The 20,895-nt window shown below is 41.8% G+C and overlaps 1 protein-coding gene across 5 annotated transcripts in view; it reads right to left on the bottom strand.

The window, feature by feature from the left end:
• The window catches only part of LOC130462397 (uncharacterized), a 51,429-nt gene extending 30,750 nt beyond the window's left edge, over positions 1-20,679 (bottom strand). The window contains exons 1-4 of one of the 5 annotated variants that reach the window (XR_008922504.1): positions 19,919-20,678; positions 18,070-18,214; positions 17,695-17,806; positions 14,971-15,227 (exon numbers count right to left, since the gene is read on the bottom strand). The gene's annotated coding sequence lies outside the window, so the exon portion shown is untranslated. The other 4 variants (XR_008922500.1, XR_008922503.1, XR_008922502.1 and 1 more) reach the window with 4 other exon arrangements.
• Between the last annotated feature and the right edge of the window lie 216 nt (positions 20,680-20,895).

Here is a 20,895-nt window from a genome sequence, read left to right as displayed (position 1 = left end):
TTGTTTGCTCAAAAGCTCAGCGGCATGAACAACGTTGAAACAAAAGGGCGGCGGCACGAATATTTGGCCGTCCAGTCCATTTGACGAGCATGTCTAGCGGCAATCATACCTATTGATTGACGCAAGTCAATCAATAACGTTATAGACATGCTCGCCAAAGAAAGAGACGACCCCAGTAGTGCCTAGCAGATGATCGGTTGCCTGCGGCACCAATAATTTGAAACAGGTTGTTTGCTGAAAAGTGCGGCGGCATGCACGTTTGGCCGACCAGTCCATTTGACGAGCATGTCTAGCGGCAATCATACCTATTGATTGACTTGCGTCAATCAATATCGTTATAGACACGCTCGCCAAAAAAAAGCGACGACCACAGTGAGGCCTAGCACATGCTCAGTTGCCAGCGGCACCAACAACTTCGAAACAAAGGTTGTTCGCTCAAAAGTTCAGCGGCACGATTAACTTCGAAACAAGGGTTGTTTGCTCAGAAGTTCGGCGGCACGAATATTTGGCCGTCCAGTCCATTTGACGAGCATGTCTAGCGGCAATCATACCTATTGATTGACTCGCGTCAATCAATAACGTTATAGACATACTCGCCAAAGAAAGAGACGACCATAGTAGTGCCTAGCGCATGCTCAGTTGCCTGCGGCACCAACGTGCTTAGTGTACACTCAGTTGCACCTTGGCTACCATACCTATTGATTAAGCCTATAGACTAAGGAATAATCAAATGATGAAGAACAAATAAATGCGAGATAAAAGAACAAAAATAGCCTATTTATAGAACAACGCCCGCAAGAGGCGTGCAAAGGTGGCCAAATATTCAAAACAAATTGTTGAGTGCTCAGCAGGCACGATGGTACAGACGCCAGCGGCGCCAAAACATAACAAAATAATTGTTTTTTCCCTTAGGCATGAGAACACTTAAATAAATTTTTCCTGGAATAATACACAAGGAAGCAAATCAGGGAGCGGTCGCATCGTCCTCGTCATCGGAGGATACAAACTCAGGGGGCGGCTGACCAAGACGTTCAGCAGCCAACACAGCGGCACTATGTTCCATTCGCCGCTGGAACCACGCAAGATCATACTCTGACATGTGGCTCTCCCAGGCGTGCTTAACAGCGTCCTTGGTCGCTTGTTCCCCCTGATCATAGGATTCCAGGAGACGCTCACGCAAGGTGCGAACTTGCGATCTGGCCGTCTCTAGCTCCCCACGAAGATGCTCGGCCTCCTCAGCCGCCTCTTTGACCTGAGGGTACTCCCGCAACTGGTCCTGAAGCGTCCGTATTTCCGCCGCCGCTGTCTTGGCCTCCTCGACCATTGCCACCATGTCTTTATCCTGCGCCAAGATCTTCTTAAGCAGCTCGGCCTTGTCAGATCTCAACGCAGCTACCTCCTTTGCTTGAAGGTCTATGGTCGTCTGCATCTGCAGGCGGACCTCTTCAATGGATTTGAACGCATAGTCGCCATGGTGGGTGGACTCAGCCACCTGAGCTTTGAGCTCCTCAGCAGTGCGGGTCTTCCAACTCTTGCAGAACTCCATGCGGCAGAACAACTGCAAAAGGAGCTACATGTTAGTAAATGACTAAAAGAGAAGACAAGTACAAGCAAGTTGGAAATAGACTTACGTCGAGAAGAGTGGCCTGGATCGCACCAAACTGGGCGTCAGTCTTGCGGCCAGGAAGAGAAGCAACATACTCTGCGGGGACGGCCTTAAAAACCTTGCGGCATATAGCCACCCTATCCTTTGACGAATAGTGGGGAGTAGCAGGTACGTTTTCGTCCTCAGCAGCAGCTGCATCCTTCCCTTTGTCTTTGGCTATAGGAAAAACAACGGCCTTAGGATGACGCGGAGAGTAAGAAGAACTGCCAGAGGAGGCTCGATACGTCTGAACGACGTTCGAATAATACTTACCGCCCGAAGACCTAGCTCGGCGGGCCACCTCCGCAGGTATCTGAGAGCGGACGTCGGCCGTGATTCCAGAAAGAGGGTCCTCCAGCTCGTCCGGATGCCCACCGGACCTCGATTTGGACACCAAGTCCACCACCAGAGACGGCTTGTCCACGCCCATCTCTTCGTCATCAGGGCATCCCCCCTCAGCAACCTTCGACTCGTCTTTCTTCACGAGACGGCGGGGTAGGGGTTTTGGCTTCTTGAAGGTACTCGGAGTCTCCGAGCCAGCTGGCACAGCTCTCTTCTTCAGCTGGGACAGAGTCGTCCCCTTCTTCTTCCCTGACGCCCTAGCCGCGTCCTTAGCTTGCTAAAAAAGAAAGTAAAGGACTGTCAAATATTAAGCCTCGTCATCAATCACAAGTCACTCACCATATAGTGGCTCGTCATTAAAAAGGACGCCCATCTTAAAATTGACGAAGCGTGCCTTATCAATCACAAGTCACTCACCAGATAGTGGCTCGTCATTAAAAAGGACGCCCATCTTAAAAATGACGAAGCGTGCCTTATCAATCACAAGTCACTCACCAGATAGTGGCTCGTCATTAAAAAGGACGCCCATCTTAAAAATGACGAGGTGTACCTCATCAATCACAAGTCACTCACCAGATAGTGGCTCGTCATTAAAAAGGACGCCCATCTTAAAAATGACGAGGCGTACCTCATCAATCACAAGTCACTCACCAGATAGTGGCTCGTCATTAAAAAGGACGCCCATCTTAAAAATGACGAGGCGTACCTCATCAATCACAAGTCACTCACCAGATAGTGGCTCGTCATTAAAAAGGACGCCCATCTTAAAAATGACGAGGCGTACCTCATCAATCACAAGTCACTCACCAGATAGTGGCTCGTCATTAAAAAGGACGCCCATCTTAAAAATGACGAGGCGTACCTCATCAATCACAAGTCACTCACCAGATAGTGGCTCGTCATTAAAAAGGACGCCCATCTAAAAATGACGAGGCGTACCTTATCAATCACAAGTCACTCACAGAAAAGTGGCTCGTCATCAAAAAGGACGCCCGTCTCAAAATGACGAGGCGTACCTTATCAATGACAAGTCACTCACAGAATAGTGGCTCGTCATTAAAAAGGACGCCCGTCTCAAAATGACGAGGCGTACCTTATCAATCACAAGTCACTAAATAGTGGCTCGTCATTAAAAAAGGACGCCCGTCTCCAAAATGACGAGGCGTACCTTATCAATCACAAGTCACTAAATAGTGGCTCGTCATTAAAAAGACGCCCGCCTCCAAAATGACGAGGCGTACCTTATCAATCACAAGTCACTAAATAGTGGCTCGTCATTTAAAAAGGACGCCCGTCTTAAAAATGACGAGGCGTACCTTATCAAGTGCAAGAACTCATAGAAAAATGGCTCGTCATTAAAAAGGACGTCCGTCTCGAAAATGACGAGGCGTACCCTATCAACCACGAGTCACTTGTAAAGAGAAACACTAACTAAGGGGCCCGTCATTAAAAGGTGACGAGGCGCACCTTGGCAACCGCAGGAAAAACACTAACTAAGGGGCCCGTCATTAAAAAGTGACGAGCACTAAAAAGACGTCCACTGTGGACACTGGACGGGGGAAGCTTAACTTGCAACAACAACCTAAGAGAATACTCACCTTCTCCTCCAACTCGGCCTTGGCTTTCTGCATTTTGGCCTCATAAATGTCTGCCATCCAATCGGTCATATCGCCCTTCCCGGTATCCGCCGCCGACAGCTTGCTCATTCCTTCCTCTGTGAACAAAAGAAATCCAAAGTTAGAAAGATAAATAAGACCAAGACAGAGCGGCACATAAATTGGCATACAACCTCGAGTCATGGAATATCCTAAGCCTACGGCCGCTAGAAAGGCCTCGTTCCGAAACTGGCTAATGTGCGGCAACCATTCGGCCGGCACATGGAAACTCTTATCCACTGTTAAGTGGTAAGTGTTGGCCCTGAACAGGACCATTATCTGATCCCACTCTTCGGCAGTAAGGGGTGGAAGGGGCTCGTCACGATCCATGTAGTTGGCGTTGCAGTTCCAGCGGCTCATCCGCTCATACATCTCCTGGTCGTCCGTGTAAAACACGACCCACCTCTTTCTCCACATATGCCACTTGCTGAGCTTGCCGACCACTGTCTGGTAGGTACCACGGCTGCTCAGATTAAACCACCCTTTGGCGGCGCTGGGGGAACGAGAGAGGGAGACCAGATGCAGAAAAGCGTTGAAGGACGGCTCCACGTCGTTCAGCGCACATTTGGCAATATAGCCAAAGATATCCGCCCATGAGTTGGGGGTCAGTTGGGCCACCCCAATGTTAAAACCATCCAACACCTCCACAACGAAGGGGTGTGGAGGGAATCTCATGCCGAGTTTGATGGATGCGGCATACACAGGGAATTCTCCCTCGGCAAGCAGGCTAACGGTCGAGTCCAGACCGGCCGGCACGCGCATTTGATACCCTTCCCCCACACAGAGGTCATCCCTCATCTTGGCTCCGTGCCTGTCTAGCCACCGCATCCAGCCCACGTCTGGGTGAATCTCTGACGGAAGCAATTGGGCCTCCTCCCGTCCTCTGGGCCTAACAAGCTGGGGAGCAGCCTCTTGCTCCCCGGCGGCCGTTGACAATGGAGCGACGCTTGGCTCCCCCACTGCCTGGCTCGCTGTACCCTCCGACGAGCTTGCCGCCTGCTCCCCCGCCTCGACATACTCGTCGATCTCTTGAAAGAGTTCGGCAAATTCTTCGTCGACTGCCGAGGCAGTGGAAGAATATCTCTCCCTAGGGGGTGTCGATGCTTCTTCCCGCAAGCGCAGGCGCGTAGGATCTGCCGTTTGCTTGGTTCTAGCCATGCCTTCTGCATAGTGAACGAAGCACGGCTTAGGAGTGACCAACAATGAAGAAAAAGACGTGATTGGACGTCCGCCCCAACAAAAGATGAACGGCGGAAAAATCTTAAATAAAACCTTCAAACCCCTACTAAGAGGTCGGCCGCTAACAAAGAGAAAAGTGACGAGAGGATAACAAAAACAAGAAAGAAAGGCGAAAACTAACCTTGAAAGATCTGCGAAGTACTCGGTGAAGAACAGGATGAGTTTCGCGAAGAACAGGATGAGTTTGACGAGGAAAAGGATGAGTCTCGTGGTGGCCGGAAATCGCCTGATGGTGGTGGGAATACGCCGGAAATCGCCTATGAGAGCTCTGTGAAAACGAAATGTAAAAAAAATGAAATTTACCCCCCCCCCTCTATATATATAGGGAGGGGCAAAATGGAGAAAGGTGACACGTGTCACCCCCTCAACACCTGACCCAAAGATGAAGATGCAAATCAAAGGTCAAGAAGCGATACCCGGAAAGTGTTTCCAGAAATGCCCTTCTCGAGGGGCAAATGTTGTGGGCAAAATTACCGTGCCTTCGTGTACCAATGAGGATGTGACACCTGGCACGTATTGTGCCCCCTAAGCAGAAATCATACGAAGTCTACTCCGGGGCATGAGTATTAATCTAGGTATCTACAATGTATGTATTTAAGTGTGTATAAATGTACGTATAAAACCTATACCCAAGTGAATGACTAAGCACAATAAGCCCAAATAGCCCACTATTGCTAAAAGGGACCAGAGAATTGTAAGGAGAAAGGACACGTGTCCTCCTCCCATTCCCCAGCCAATCATGTAAGGGGAATATTAGGTCATTCCCACAAAAACCTAGTACTATAAATATTCCCACTTCCCTAGAAAAATGGGTCACAATCAATACATTCTAGAGCAATTGCTGCTCTGCCTTCTCTCTACTTTCTCTCTCTATAAAAATACAATCTTGTTTAATCTTTAAAAGTTACCAAGAAACCTCCAAGGTATCTCACCGGAAAAACCCCACAACAATCCTCAAACCCTTCATATGTGTATGGTCGCGCGCGGACGAGGAAGTACAAATACATATCAGATATGTATGGGGAAATACATATCAGAGCAAAAGACAAAATAGGAAAAAGGACAAAAAAATAAATTAAATGGTACTTTTCTAAACACAAATGGTATTTTTTTTTACAGAATGGTACTTTTTTTTACAGAATGGTACTCTTTTTACATGAATGGTACTTCCTTTTTTGTCTTTTAGCTATTTGTCTTTTAGTTGATATTAGTGTTTCCACACATATCAGATATGCGAAAAAACGAACCCCGCGTGGACGCCCATAAGGCTAATGATTGATGCTAAATTCAACCAACATTTTGAAAGCTCAATAATGTGAATACAATGCTAATGATTTATAGTTAAATTAGTTGATAATACAATAATCAATATGAGGGTCAAGATGCACAACCACAAATAACTAGATGCATTCGGGAGCACCATGTGTGTTACACCTTGGTTCGTGAAGATCATACTCATACGCACGACAATAATCTAACAGTTATTGTGAATCTTGTGACTACACTTCCAAACACGAGCAGATGATAAGGTTTGAACATGTCACGAGGTGAGCTTTCCACCATCTTATGTGTAAACTACGGATAAAAAACCAATAAGATCTTGGCCTATTGGTTAAGAATGAGTGCTTGTGCACGATAGATTTCAGATTCGATTCCCCCAATTTCCAATCCCCATTTATATTTTTATTATCATTTGTAGTTCATTCGCAACCAATAAAAACTACGGATAAAAGAAAAAATTGTATGATCTTACATGGGCTTGAATAGCTTGAGTTGCCGTCCTTGCCGGGTTGAAAGAACCAGCCCAACTCATCTTTCATGCATGTCTACGTTACTGATTTTTGTTGCAGTTTTGAGTATACTAATTACTTCGTATAACTTTTTTATATTTAGTTTTTATAATCAAATTAATTCATTGATAAAAAAATCATACGACATCTAAAATGTTTGAATCCCACAAATATATAACGATTGAATCAAATAAAACTTCTTTTCAACATAGCTACTATCGTAGTATATCAAACATTATGTATACCCTCTTTTATATCGCCGTGATTTATTCTTCGACGAGGGGGTCTATGGATATGTTGTAGCCTTAACAAATATGATTTCCGGCTGATTCGTCTAATTTTAGTCGAAAGATTGACCTCCTCTCCGATCCCGCACAAATTTTTACCAAAGAAACAACCTGAACTAACTAAACACACAAAACTTAACTAGAATCAAAACCACCATAAATGTACTTACTACACTGAAAATATGTAGTTTTGTTGAAATCTAAAGCAAAAAAAAAATATTGAAGAGAAAGGGGCGAAAATAACCAAATTTCCGAAGAAATTTGGCTAATTTCGCCCTAGAAAATCCTAGTTTTTGTACCTAAAAAGAGAAAAGAAAAGAGGGAGATTTACTTGTACAACTTATTATTACTACATGTAATTCATTAATTTTGATCGACTCAAAGTTTATTACTTCTAGTAGTGGGTCCATAAATAATATGTTGCAGGGTCACTATTTAAAAGTTGATAAAACTTTAACTAAAATTATGTATATATAAAAAAATATTGAAAATTTAGGTAAAAAATTTAGGTTTCCTCTCGTTTCTGGTAAAAAATTTAGGGCCGCCTTCATCATTTCCCAATTGGCATCTTCATTGAACAGCATGACGCGCAGAGTTGGCTCACACATTTCAATGGGTAGGACGGCTTCAGCCCCATAGGCTAACAGGAATGGTGTTTCTCCTGTGGAATTTTTTGCCGTGGTCCGTATAGACCATAAAACATTGGGTAACTCGTCGGCCCATAAGCCCTTTGCCTCATCAAGCTTCTTTTTCATCCCTTCAGAGATAATTTTGTTGAATGCTTATACTTGCCCGTTAGCTTGGGGGCGTCCCACTGATACAAAACATGCTGTGATACCATGGTCGGCCAACCAATCTTCCAATTTGGGCGTCTTGAATTGTGGTCCGTTGTCGAAGACAATAGACTGAGGCACGCCAAATCTTGTGATGATGTTTTTTCAGATGAATGCTCTCACATCTTGTGCCTTAGTGTTTTTTAAAGCTTCAGCTTCTACCCATTTGGTGAAATAATCGACAGCAACTATTACATAACGCAATCCTCCTGGTGCCGTCGTGTAGGGGCCTAATAAGTCCATCCCCCATTTGGCAAACGGTATAGGGCTGGTGATCGGCGTCAGTTTCTGCGCTGGCCGTCGAATTAGGTGAGCAAATCGTTGGCATTTATCACACCGCTTGACCAAGTTGAGAGCGTCTTCTTTGAGAGTGGGCCAGTAGTATCCGGTTCTTAGAGCTTTTTCTGCCAGAGCCCTCCCTCCTATGTGAGAGCTGCATAATCCCTGATGAAGATGTTCCAGTACCTCATGCCCCTTCTCGGGGGTTACGCAGCAAAGAAGAGGTCGTGAAAAAGCCTTTTTGTATAGAGTCCCATTCCATATCTCGAGCCAGGTACTTTTCTTGTGTAGTCTCTCTGCCTGCTTGGGATCATCAGGGAGTACTCCATTCATTTTGAAATTAACAATATCATCCATCCAGGTGGCCGTTCGGTCTAGGACGTCTGTTCTCGAGGCGTCAATGCTTTTGAGCTGCTTCACTTCCCAAAACACATGACGTGGCGTATCACAAGATGTTGAGCTTGCCAGTTTGGATAGAGCGTCTGCTTTGTTGTTTTCAGACCGGGGTATATGTTGTATCTCAAAGTTAGACAGCTGCTGAACCTCCTGGCGGACCTTCTCCAGATATTTTATCATGGCGTCATCCTTGGCCTCATATTCTCCTTTTACTTGACTGACGATCAACTATGAGTCAGACAAAACCAGAACGTCCACCGCCCCGGCTGCTTTGCTCATCTGAATTCCACATATCAGGGCTTCTTATTCAGCTTCGTTGTTTGATGCCTGAAAATTAAAACGCATTGCATATTCATAGATATTCCCTTCTGGTGATTCGCAGATAATAAAGGCTCCCGACCCATTTTGGGTGGCAGAGCCGTCCACATGAAATATCCACTGGGTTTTCTCATTCTTCAAATAGGGTGGCTTGGTCATTTCGGCAATGAAATCAGCAAATGCCTGTCCCTTTTTTGCCTTTCTCGGCTCATACGAAATATCAAATGCGTTAAGCTCACTTGCCCAATTGGGCATTCTTCCGGACGCTTCTAGGTTGGTGAACGGCCGTTTTAGCGGTTCATCCGTGTAGACTATCAGTCGATGAGCCAGAAAATATGGACGAAGCTTCTTACTAGCCAAGAACAGAGCGAAACCAAACTTCTCAACTGTTGGATACTTGAGTTCAGCATTCTGCAGCATGTGGCTGACAAAGTAGACAGGTAGTTGTGTCCCATCCCTTTCTGTAAGTAAGACGGCACTTAGTGCATACTCCGAGATGGCCAAGTATAGATACAAGACTTCTCCTGAGAGAGGGCTGACCAGACGTGGCAAAGTATGCAAGTGCTCTTTTAGACGAAGGAAGGCGGTCTCAGCCTGTGCGGTCCATTCAAACTTGGTGCCCTTTTTGATGGTACTGAAAAAATAATGACACCTTATCTCCAGCTCTCGATAAAAATCGTCCCAAGGCGGCAAGACATCCAGTTAGGCGCTGCACATCTTTAACCGACCTTGGCGACGTCATATTGACGACCGCCTGCACCTTGTCCGGATTTGCCTCAATCCCCCTTTCGTCAATCAGGAAGCCAAGGAACTTGCCAGAAGATACCCCGAATATGCATTTCTTGGGATTGAGCCTCATTTGGTACGTCCTGAGGGTCTCGAAGGTTTCTCGCAAATCGTCGAGGTGATCCATCTTTTGCTTGCTTTTTACAATCATATCGTCAATATAAGCTTCTATATTCCTTCCCAACTGTTTCGCGAAAACCGTGTTCACCAACCGTTGGAAAATGGCTGGAGAATTTTTTAAACCGAACGGCATTACTTTGTAGCAGTACAATCCTTGTTCTGTGACAAATGATGTCTTCTCTTGATCTTCGGGCCACAATGGGATCTGGTGGAATCCGGAGTAGGCGTCCATAAAGCTCATCATGGCATGTCCTGCCGTTGAATCGACGAGTCGGTCTATCTTTGGCAGTGGGAAACTGTCCTTGGGGCAAGCTTTGTTGAGGTCGGTGTAATCAACACACATCCTCCATGCCCCATTAGGCTCGGGCACCAGTACTACATTGGCCACCCAGTCGGGATACTAACACGGACGTATGAAGCCTGCATCCATTAGTTTCTTAACCTCAGCGGCGGCAGCCAAATTTCTTGCTTCTCCATGATTCCTTTTCTTCTGCCGTACTGGCTTTATGGTGCTATCTACATTTAGCTTATGCACGGCTACCGCCGGATCAATGCCTGGCATTTCTTTTACCGTAAAGGCAAATATTTCTTTGTATTCTCGGAGTAGTTGCACTAATGCCGCTGACATGGGATCGTCAGGGTGAATCCCAATGGGAACCGTTCGAGACGGGTCTTCTAGGTCTAGGATTATAGCATAGTGTGATCCTACTGGCTCAGGTCGTCTTTCTGCACTGTGCTCCGTTGGTGTCTCCTGAATTTTACGACGGGTTGCCAGAGGTTTAGCTTGCTCTCTTCCCTTTGGAGAGGCTCCCCAGGCCGTTGGCTCCAACGTCGATAAGTAACAATCCTACCAAGGGCCCGTATACTTTTTCTATGGATTTAGGATCGTGTTTTAATTTCCGCAGACATTGCAGACTGATTATGTCGGACGAGCTCCCCGTGTCTACTAGTACTCTCTTCACCTTGAGGTTAGCCACCCTAATCTCTATAACCAGAGGGTCATCATCATATGGTGCTGTCGCTCTTCTGTAATCGTCCTTGGAAATTTCCACAGGGGGTAGATTCATCTGTGCTGGGCGAGGATATGATGGATCCTTTTGCCGTCCTTCCTTACATGGTTCTCCTGCCGCTATTCCCCCTGATATCACCATAACTCTTTTGTCCGAATGCGTCTTAGAGGTGAGGCTCATTTCTTTGTCTGCGTCCTTTAAACGGATGTACTGACGGAGATGCCCTTCAGCCGCGTGGTTACTTAATATCTTCCTCAACATCCGATAATCTTGGGTGTCATGCCCTTCGTCGTTGTGGAAAGCGCAAAAAGGGGCCTGTTGGCTTGAGCTGGCCAGTCGTCGGAAGGACGATTCTATTCCCAGACTTAGTCCCTCCGCGAGGAGGATGTTTTCAAGAGTTGTGTTGAACATAAAGAAGCCCCTAGAGGACGACCTCCTTCACCTTCTTTTCAGGATGACGCTCTCATGCTGTCTTCTAGGAGTCTTTAGAAAGTGATGGCCCTGGGCCTCATTTTTCTTGCGTGAGGTTCGTCTCGTCCATCTTCCCGGACGTTCCTCTTTTACATGCCTACTCTCTTTCCCCAGGGGGCGTCCTTTCATCGGTGAGTTAGGATCCTCTGACAAAAGCTCTACCATCCTGCCATTATCATGCTTAGGATTGACTTTGTGAGCGCCATTCAACAAGCGCTGCACAGGCGGGCTAACTTCCGCGTCATATTGGGAACTGGACCCATCTTTAGACACCCCTCCTCTGACTGGGAGTCCCGTCTTGTCCTCGAATTTTCTGCACTCAGATTGAAGTTCAGCCATGACACTGTACCTCCCCCACAGACGGCGCCAAATGTTGTGGGATCTTTTACGGTGTTGACGTGGCACGCGCTCCTCGGAGGTATCAAGTATGACCTGTCACGAACTCCTGGCAACCTGCAAAACAAGAATATTCCCGTAGGAATATTCCCTCCGATGCTTAAGTAAGTATAAGCTAGAGAGAGAAATAATATGTAGAGAGAAGGCAGAGCAAAGATAGAATTGAGGTGGTGGGAATGAATTGATTGCCTTTGCATTGGGATTTGTGCTATTTATAGGGCTAGGGTTTCTTGGGAATTTATCCCTCAACCCTAGCTGTGGGATGCGTGTCCCTTGAGGACTTAGGACACGTGTCACTTTGGGCCAACAATGGGGAGCTGTTACAAGTTGGGCCTGGCTTCCCTAAGAAGGTGGGCCCTCCAGAATAAGGTTGCGCCCTTAGTTCGTTTAGGAGCCGAGATTTGGGCCTACTTCCTAGGCTGAGGCCCAGCTGATTAGCATAGGCCCTTGTAGCTTCTTTGGGCCTTGTGGTGGAGATAATCAAGCCCACATCACTTCCCGTCTCAAATGATATTTTAACAGGTTTTCGTACAAATTGATTTTGTTCAATAAACGTCATTTCAAGAATTTATGTGACCAACTAGTGTGTGCTTATGTTTCCAAACAACCGTATATGACTCCTTGGTGAAATTTCCAGAATGATATGAGGTTTCAAGACCGCTTCTTGACAAAATTTTCAAAATTGGTCAAAAACAGTGTATGGAAAATTTGACTTTTCTGCACCCAGTAAAGGTATGACTGCTTTCCGGTTAACACATGAGACCCTTGGAGCCTTATTGGGTGCTAGAACCATCTAGTTTCGTGTGTTAAATGGCATTTTAGTTAGGTTTCTTACAAAATTGATTTTGTTGAATAAATGGCATTTCTAGCCTTTATCTGACCAACAAGGCAACTAGTTAGGGGTGAAAGTTCAGTTTTCGGTTTGGATTAAGGCCCAAACCGAATCCAAACCGAACTAATTCGATTTTCATTTTTCAAAATCAAATCCAAACCAAATAACCTTTTGAATCCAAACCAAACCAAACCGATTTTTATTTTTCTTTCCAATCCAAACCATAAAATCGATTTTCATGGCCTTTCATTTAAGCCCTTTTTTTGGGCCTGTATTATACCTGTTTTTAGCCAATTTTCGGGCCCTTATTATATTTTTTAGCCAAGTTCGGTTTATACGGTTTTAGTTCGGTTTATTCGGTTTCCGACTTTTCAGTCCAATCCAAACCATAAAACCAAATTTTTAAAAAATCTCAGTCCAAACCGAACCGAATAGCTAGAAGAAAAAAACTAAACCAAATTTCTTATTCGGTTTGGTTTGGTTCGGTTATCGATTTTTTGCTACCAATAAAAATGATATACCAACAGAACATATGTGTGTACAAGCAAAAAGAACATGACCTTGCAACAAAGAACATGCGATATATTATTTCACTTTTTTTGTTATAAAAAAATATATATTAGGTTACTTTTTTTGTTTCAAGAGGAGGTTATTACGGAGAACATATTTGTGGCAATGGGTTCAATGCCGGCGTCTTTGCTACCCTTCCTCTTTTTGGGTTAATTTTTATGGTTGCGGTTGATTCAACTTCAGATTTTAGTAGCAGCTTGATTTCCTCCTTTTGTCCATATTTATAGCTTTTATTTGTCTATGGAATTGATTAGTTGTTTTGACATTTTGCATGAAAAATGATTGAAATTTTTAAGGCAACTTCCTGGCGAGTTTCAAGAGCCCAGAAGTACATTGGTTAATAAGCTTGAGTTAGGTATCTATCTTTCCAGATGAAAAAAACCTAAAGTTATGTTTTAGTTTGCTTCAGAGTTTCTCATCCCTGAATTGGAGGCACAAATGCTAGATTAAATCCGTTGTTTTATAATGCCCGCATTTGGTATACTACTTAGGCTCATTGTTTTATTTCGCTTTTAAATTGGTTAAACCATGAATCTAAATAAAAGTGGATATGTTGGAATTTAATCTATGGGTTTATAGGCCAGACTTTATAGGTCTGAAAGGCCATTTTTAGAGATTTGATTTACTTTTTACGAATTGCGGAAGGACGACCCTGCTACCTCTCAGCTTGGGCTTATCATAGTGTGATGTAAGAGTGAGAGCAGTGATCAGTTAGAGATTAGTTAGACTGTAAAGTGGAGCTGCACTTCCGTTTGTAAATTATCCAATCATGGTTAGCATTCTTCAGGAAAAAGAATTATCCGCACCAAACATGTTCTTATCAAGCTTTGCCAAAATCTCTCTCCAAGTGCAATGAGTTGTAGTGATGTCGTCACCTTAAGAAGTTGCATGATGCTGCCAAAGAATGAGTCCTTTCAGATATCTTCCCTTGTTTTGTCTAGCATGCTCATCATGTAGAGTAAAAAGTGGTTGCAATTTAATAGTCATGGGCATCTATGCCTTTTGCACACAAACATTAGTAAACCTTTAGTATTAACACTTACTGTTGTTGGGTTTTTCAGAAGATCATGGAAATGTTTCTAGGAAATACCCACACCCTTTTGCTTGCTAATGTGTTCCGAATTTATCGATGGCACCTTTGTTCTGTAGGCCGGTATTAATGGTTTCGTTTTACCTGTGAAAATCCAAAATTAACACAGTATACACTTGTTTTGTTTTAAGTATTTAACGTATCTCTCTTGCATTTACCATGGAATTATAAACATTATTTTACGTAACTTTTTTGTGGAACATTAACGGTAAATTTTCATAAGATCTTTTACGTAAACCAATTTACATAAAATATTGTATATCTTGGGGGACCGTGCGCTAGCACACGGGCCAACAACTAGTGATTTCCAAAAAAAACTTATATGAATCCCAAATGCATTTTCAGGAATTTTGGGAGTTTCCAAGAACAAGTCCCGAAACTCTCCAAAATTGGTAAAAAATGGTGTATTGTAAGCAGTAGTAGAAAAAACCCTTGTTGCAGCGGGCTTTTAGACCCTTGTTGCAGCGTACATCGTATGCTGCAACTAGGGGGCTGCAACAAGTCTGGACTTGTTGTAGCGTACAATGTACGCTGTAAAAAGTGATTTTTTAAAAAAATGTGTAAAATTAGGCAAAAATCAAGACTTGTTACAGCGTACAAAATGATGTACGCTGCAACAGACTGGTTTGTTGCAGCGAACAACAATTTGTACGCTGCAACAGACTTGCATTTTGTTCGCTGCAACAAACCAGTCTGTTGCAGCGTACATCATTTTGTACGCTGCAACAAGTCTTGATTTTTGCCTAATTTTACACACTTGTTACAGCGAACAAGTATATGCCCCCTGCAACAAACTTGTGCTTTTGGCGGGAAAATTTTAGTTTTATTTATCTATACCTAGGGTGTCTTGCACCAAATATAGGAACCTGTCAACAACAATAAATAAAATATCGCAACCTGTAGAACAAATATAAAAAATAATAACTGGTGTTTTGTATACATATATATATATCCCAAAACCAAAGTGTACGTACTACATTCAAATATACGTTCCAATTTCAATGTACGCATACATTTTAATGTAAACGATTGTTCTATAACAACTAAACCACCTCGATCAAGCGCGCTCAAGCCAATAGTAAATACTTGCGGGTAAAAAACTTATCCCATTGCTCACGAACCACATCAATTTCCTCAATAGTATAGGCGCATTCCTCAGAGTGTAGACCTTTACAAAAACAGAAATTTCAACTAAGCATTAGATTAAATGCAAATTAAATATCACATTTTAACATTCAAGCAACTAATGACAATGTCCTAATAGTGTCGGAAACTTAAAGCTAAGCATATTATTCATGTAAAAGGTATAAAATGAATTCTTAGGTTATGTAGCTCAAATTTGGGAGCGAAAATGTCATTTTAGCCTAAATAAAACCTATAACGACCCAATGAGCCTTAAATATGCGTAAATAGATTGGAACGAGTCTTAGAAAGTTAAAACTATGCATATTAAACATGTAATAAGTATAAAATGAGTCATTAGGTTCTTTAGTTCAAAGTTGGGAGCGAAAATGTCAATCCAGCCTAAATAAGACCTATAACGACCCAATGAACCTTAAATGTGCATAAATAGATTGGAACGAGTCTTGGAAACTTAAAGCTAAGTATATTAATCATTTAAAAGGTTTAAAATGAATTCTTAGGTTCTGTAGCTAAAATTTGGGAGCAAAAATGTCATTTTAGCATAAATAAAACCTATAACGACCCAATGAGCCTTAAATGTACATAAATAGATTCGAATGAGGCTTAGAAAGTTAAAACTATGCATATTAAATATTTAATAACTATAAAATGAGTTCTTAGGTTCTTTAGTTCATAATTGGGAGCAAAAATGTCATTTTAGCCTAAATATGACCTAAAACGACCCAATGAGCCTTAAATGTACATAAATAGATTGGAATGAGTCTTGAAAACTTAAAACTAAGTATATTAATCATGTAAAAGGTTTAAAATGAGTCCTTAGGTTCTTTAGTTCAAAGTTAGGAGCGAAAATGTCATTTTAGCCTAAATATGACCTATAACGACCCAATGAGCCTTAAATGTGCATACATAGATTGGAATGAGTTTTAGATAGTTAAAACTATGCGTATTAAACATGTAATAAGTATAAAATAGTTCTTAGTTTATTTAGTTCAAAGTTGGGTGCGAAAAGGTTGTTTTAGCCTAAATATGACCTATAACGACCCAATGAGCATTAAATGTGTATGAGTAGATTGGAATGAGTCTTGAAAACTTAAAGTTAAGCATATTAATCATGTAAAAGGTTTAAAAAAATGAATCCTTAGGTTCCGTTGCTCAAATTTGGGAGCGAAAATGTCATTTTAGCCTAAATAAAACCTACAACGACCCAATGAGCCTTAAATGTGCATAAATAGATTGGAATGAGTCTTAGAAAGCTAAAACTATGCATATTAAACATGTAATAAGTATAAAATGAGTCATTAGGTTCTTTAGTTCAAAGTTGGGAGCGAAAATGTCATTTTAGCCTAAAATGCTTCATGCTTAGGAAAAGAAGTGAGAAATCACAACAGACGGGAAAAACTAACCCCCATTATATTACCCAAGCTAAATTACCTGACTCAATCCGGAATTACATGACTCTATTTTTAACCAAATCGAAAAAGTCCAAACCTGAAAATGATCATGACTATTAACCAAAATATAAGCTAACTAAAACTGACCCAAACAGAACAGAATGAATCTTCATCCGAATGTCGCACACTCACATGAACCGAACCAATCTTAACTACAAAAAACACACCCTCAATGTAACCCCAAACGAAAAGCACCCCTGCAGTTAAGAGTAGTTAAAAATTTGACCTCATCCTTACTAACAGGAACTTCTTAACTGCAGGCTCCTATTTGTACTGTATTTGTCCGCGCAATATTAGCAACAGGGCAGCATTCATGACATTGGTTAAGTAGTTTCTTAAATCTGCAAACTAATCAATATTAGTGTATAAGACTGTTAAAATATCTTACTATCTTGCGTACTTCATGGTTTTATTGAGGGGCTAGATTGTTCTTTTACGAGTATAGGTAACAGAAGAACATTGAGGTACATACACTAGAAGAGAACAAATTTCTGCATGTCATATTGCCATGATAGAATAACTAAAAGAAGTCCACCACTCTGATATGATCAATTACAGAATCTAGAATGATTGAGTTCTGCAATACTGTTAGATTTTTAGGAAGAAACTTTTAGCTGCAAGATTGTTTGTGCCTAATTTGAATTCTTTAATTCGATTTATGATCATTCCCAGGCTGGTAATTTGCGTTATCAGCACAAATTCGGCATTTCTAACTTCTAACAAAAAGAAGTGCCTAGTTCTCAGAAACTTGAATAAGTAGTCAGACACAAGATCTAGAATGCATTACAAGGTTACTATATCCAGATACATGAATCGTCAAATCCTTTCATGATCTATCAATTTTTAATAAACCTTTTCCTATTTTTGGTTTCTAACAATCAGCAGAAAGCATCTCACATCCACTATGAAAGTTGTATAGTAATTCCATCAAGATGATGAAGAATAGCATGATATTTCTCTTTAGTTTTTAATGACAATGAACACAAACAGAGAGAGCAGTGTGAAATTTTCAAGGATGGTCAGAAAGTAGATAGATCATACCTTCACTTTCTTTGAGTTAGGAATGATCTTTTACAATTTTGTTTTCTCCTTCTTCTGGCTTTTCTAAGGATTTCTGCAGTGTCTAGCTCCAATTCGTCCATAAAATTATTATCTGCATTTCGTGTGACATAAAACAGTGAACTTAGTGGTTATGAATCAGTTTCTGTTTGTAAGGAACGCAAACAACCAACTATGAAAGATAATGAACATACTGCACCATCAAATAATTGTTATTCTAGTCTTATCAATTGTTCAATATGTGCCATGAAATTCCAGATGACATAATTCCACAACCGACAAATGAGATTGCAATATCTAAATCAACTCCGGAATCGTCTGAAGACAGTTCAAGAATATTTACTAAGGTTGGCACACCTGAAAAACTTAGCATCCAGGATGAAGGAACTGGGACAAATTTTGAATTTCCTTCCCCATTTCCAACTGCAATTCTGAGGTCAGGCCTGATGGGAATATGGCCACTATCCTCTCAGACAAAAAAAAGTACACAAACATGTGGAACCTGATACACGAACATGTCCTGTCAAATGAAGCAACAACAGCTAGAAAGCAAGAAGTCAAAGACGATGAACAAGGTGATGACAATGACACAAACACATTTCAAACAATTAATGCTTCAGATTCAACCCAGAGTACTGAACTGAAGAAATCCAAGGTAGACGATTCCATGACTTCATAGAGGATAGCAACCAGAAATATGGCTGATACTAATCCAGTAATCCCTACTGATTCATCAAAACTAGATACTCTAACTTGTAAGTTTTCTACCATGATCACAAAGGCAAAATAACCCAAGAATAACCCCACAGCATACTGAACATACTGAGTATTCGCAGCCATTTCAACAGCATACTGAGCCTACCATCTACATCTTGCCAGAGAATCCAATCCTCGGCCAGATTCCTCCTTTTGCTCCTCGGTCTACCAATCAATAAATGGAATTCCTAATATATTCCCCTCTTTTCTAATAAACAGACCCCAACACCAAGAAACAACCACCAGCAGCACCAAATTTTGATTAATTGACTATTCAAAATGGTTTCAGCTATTGCAAAACCATCCAACTCCCCAAAAAAGAAAATCCCGGAAACCCCAAAAGATCATTTCCCGATATGAGATGAACTTGAACAAGATTAAATCAACACTTTCAAACTACTAATTCAAAACAACAATATAGCAAATTAAACTTAAAAGTATCATAATTTCAGAAGAAAGAAAGAATTATCAATCTGTGAACTGAAGAGCAAGAACAGGAAAGAAACCAATCTGCATAATCGCATACCTCTGTAGAATAACATCTCAAGTCTCACAAATTTGAAATTTTGAAAACCCAGAAATTGTTGTTATAATTACTGTTATTATAAATCTTGTTCATGAAACAAAATTTCAAAACCCCAGAAAAATATTTCAACTTGAAATTGAAGATCCCATTGATAAATCTTAACTCTCAAAATAAATGCTCAAAATTCACTGAAAAATTCCCAATAATTGAGCATAAAAAATTGAATCCCATAAATTTTTTACTGTAACTACTGTTTGAATTAGGTAGAGCTGCATCATTTCAGAGAAAAATGCATGACATGAGAAAGCATAACAGTACTCTCCCCTTTCATCCATATCAAGATTATTTTTAGACAATATCAATGAAATTCATGCACGTATTATCAAACCTGGATGAAAACATTTGATGATGCATACATAAAACATTTTTTTAGGAGAAAAAGGAATCATGAAAGACAAGTTTCCTCAAAGACCACAACTTCTCTCAAAGTAGCCCTTGAAAAATCACATTGCAATAGTACGTACAATGCAATTAACAATAGTCAACCCACCTCCCCTGCTCCACCCCACCCCACCACGACCGCCACCACCACCACCACCATTCTCTAATTCCAACACCGCCCCATCTTTATCTATGAACAAACCCTAAAAACGAATTGAACAAACCCTAAAAACGAATTGAACAAACGAATTGAACAAGCCCTAAAAACGAATTGAACCCTAAAAACGAATTGAACAAACGAATAGAACAAACCCTAAAACGAATTGAACAAACGAATTGAACAAACGAATTGAACAAACGAATAGAACAAACCCTAAAACGAATTGAACAAACAAATTGAACAAAACCTAAAACGAAGCACAGAACTCAAAAAATGAATTGAACAAAACGGCACCTGCAGAGGAGGCGAGAAAAGAAACCCACCGGCGACTGGCGAGGAGGCCAGAACCACCGACGACTCGACGAGGAAGCTAGATTGATGACGCGGGAATGTTTTTTTTTTTTTTTGAGGGGGGGCGACGCAGGGAAAGCTAAGGGGGAGAAGAAGGGAGTTGAGCGCGAGAGCTGAAATTTTGAGATGCTTAATTTGTTCTGAATTACTCCATAGTATTCAACCAATATTGCAGCGAATTTTTTTTTATCCGGGTTATTGCAGGGGGCTTTTAAATGTACGCTGCGATAAAAACGGGCTATTGCAGGGGGCTTTTAAAATGTACGCTGCAACAAACACTTTTGCAGGGAACAATTAAATTGTACGCTGCAACAACCATTTAAATGGTTTGACCTGCGTTGACCGACTGGTTGTTGAAGCGTATTAATACATGTACGCTGCAACAAGGGGCTACAACAGGGGTTTTTTCTACTAGTGAAGCTTCATATTTTCTATACATACTGGGGTCCGATCTTCCTTCTTCCCAAGTCAATGTTAAAGAAGATATTTGCTTTTTGCAGGGATTTTCTTTGAACCGGGCAATATAATAGACACTAACCCTGTTATGTTGGTATGTTCGCATAAGAGTGGTGGAGGTCTTGATGTTGGAAATATTTTGCTTTGGAATAAAGCAGCGGTGGGAAAGCAAGTTTAGGATATTTCTAGGAAGGCCGGCAATTTATGGGTAAAATGGGGTAACACAGTTTACATCAAGGATAAAGAATGGACAGGGTACCAATAGCTTCGCGGAGTGATCTGTGGATGGTAGAGCTAGCATGTGTACAAGATTGCTAAAGTCTATGGTAAACTGAATTTGCCAGACCCGAATTAAAAATGGAGCAAGTTTGTTCGGAATAGATTTCCGGTTCCAAACAACAAATTTATACTATGGTTAGTTATGAAGGAAAGGCTACAAACAAGAGAAAAATTGTTTAAGTTGATGACTAGTGACACCGATAATCGTACTATT

Source organism: Spinacia oleracea, chromosome 6, assembly GCF_020520425.1.
Source record: "Spinacia oleracea cultivar Varoflay chromosome 6, BTI_SOV_V1, whole genome shotgun sequence".
Classification (NCBI taxonomy): domain Eukaryota; kingdom Viridiplantae; phylum Streptophyta; class Magnoliopsida; order Caryophyllales; family Amaranthaceae; genus Spinacia; species Spinacia oleracea.
The sequence above is the reverse complement of the archived record's forward strand: the minus strand, read 5'-3'. Positions and strand labels throughout refer to the sequence as shown.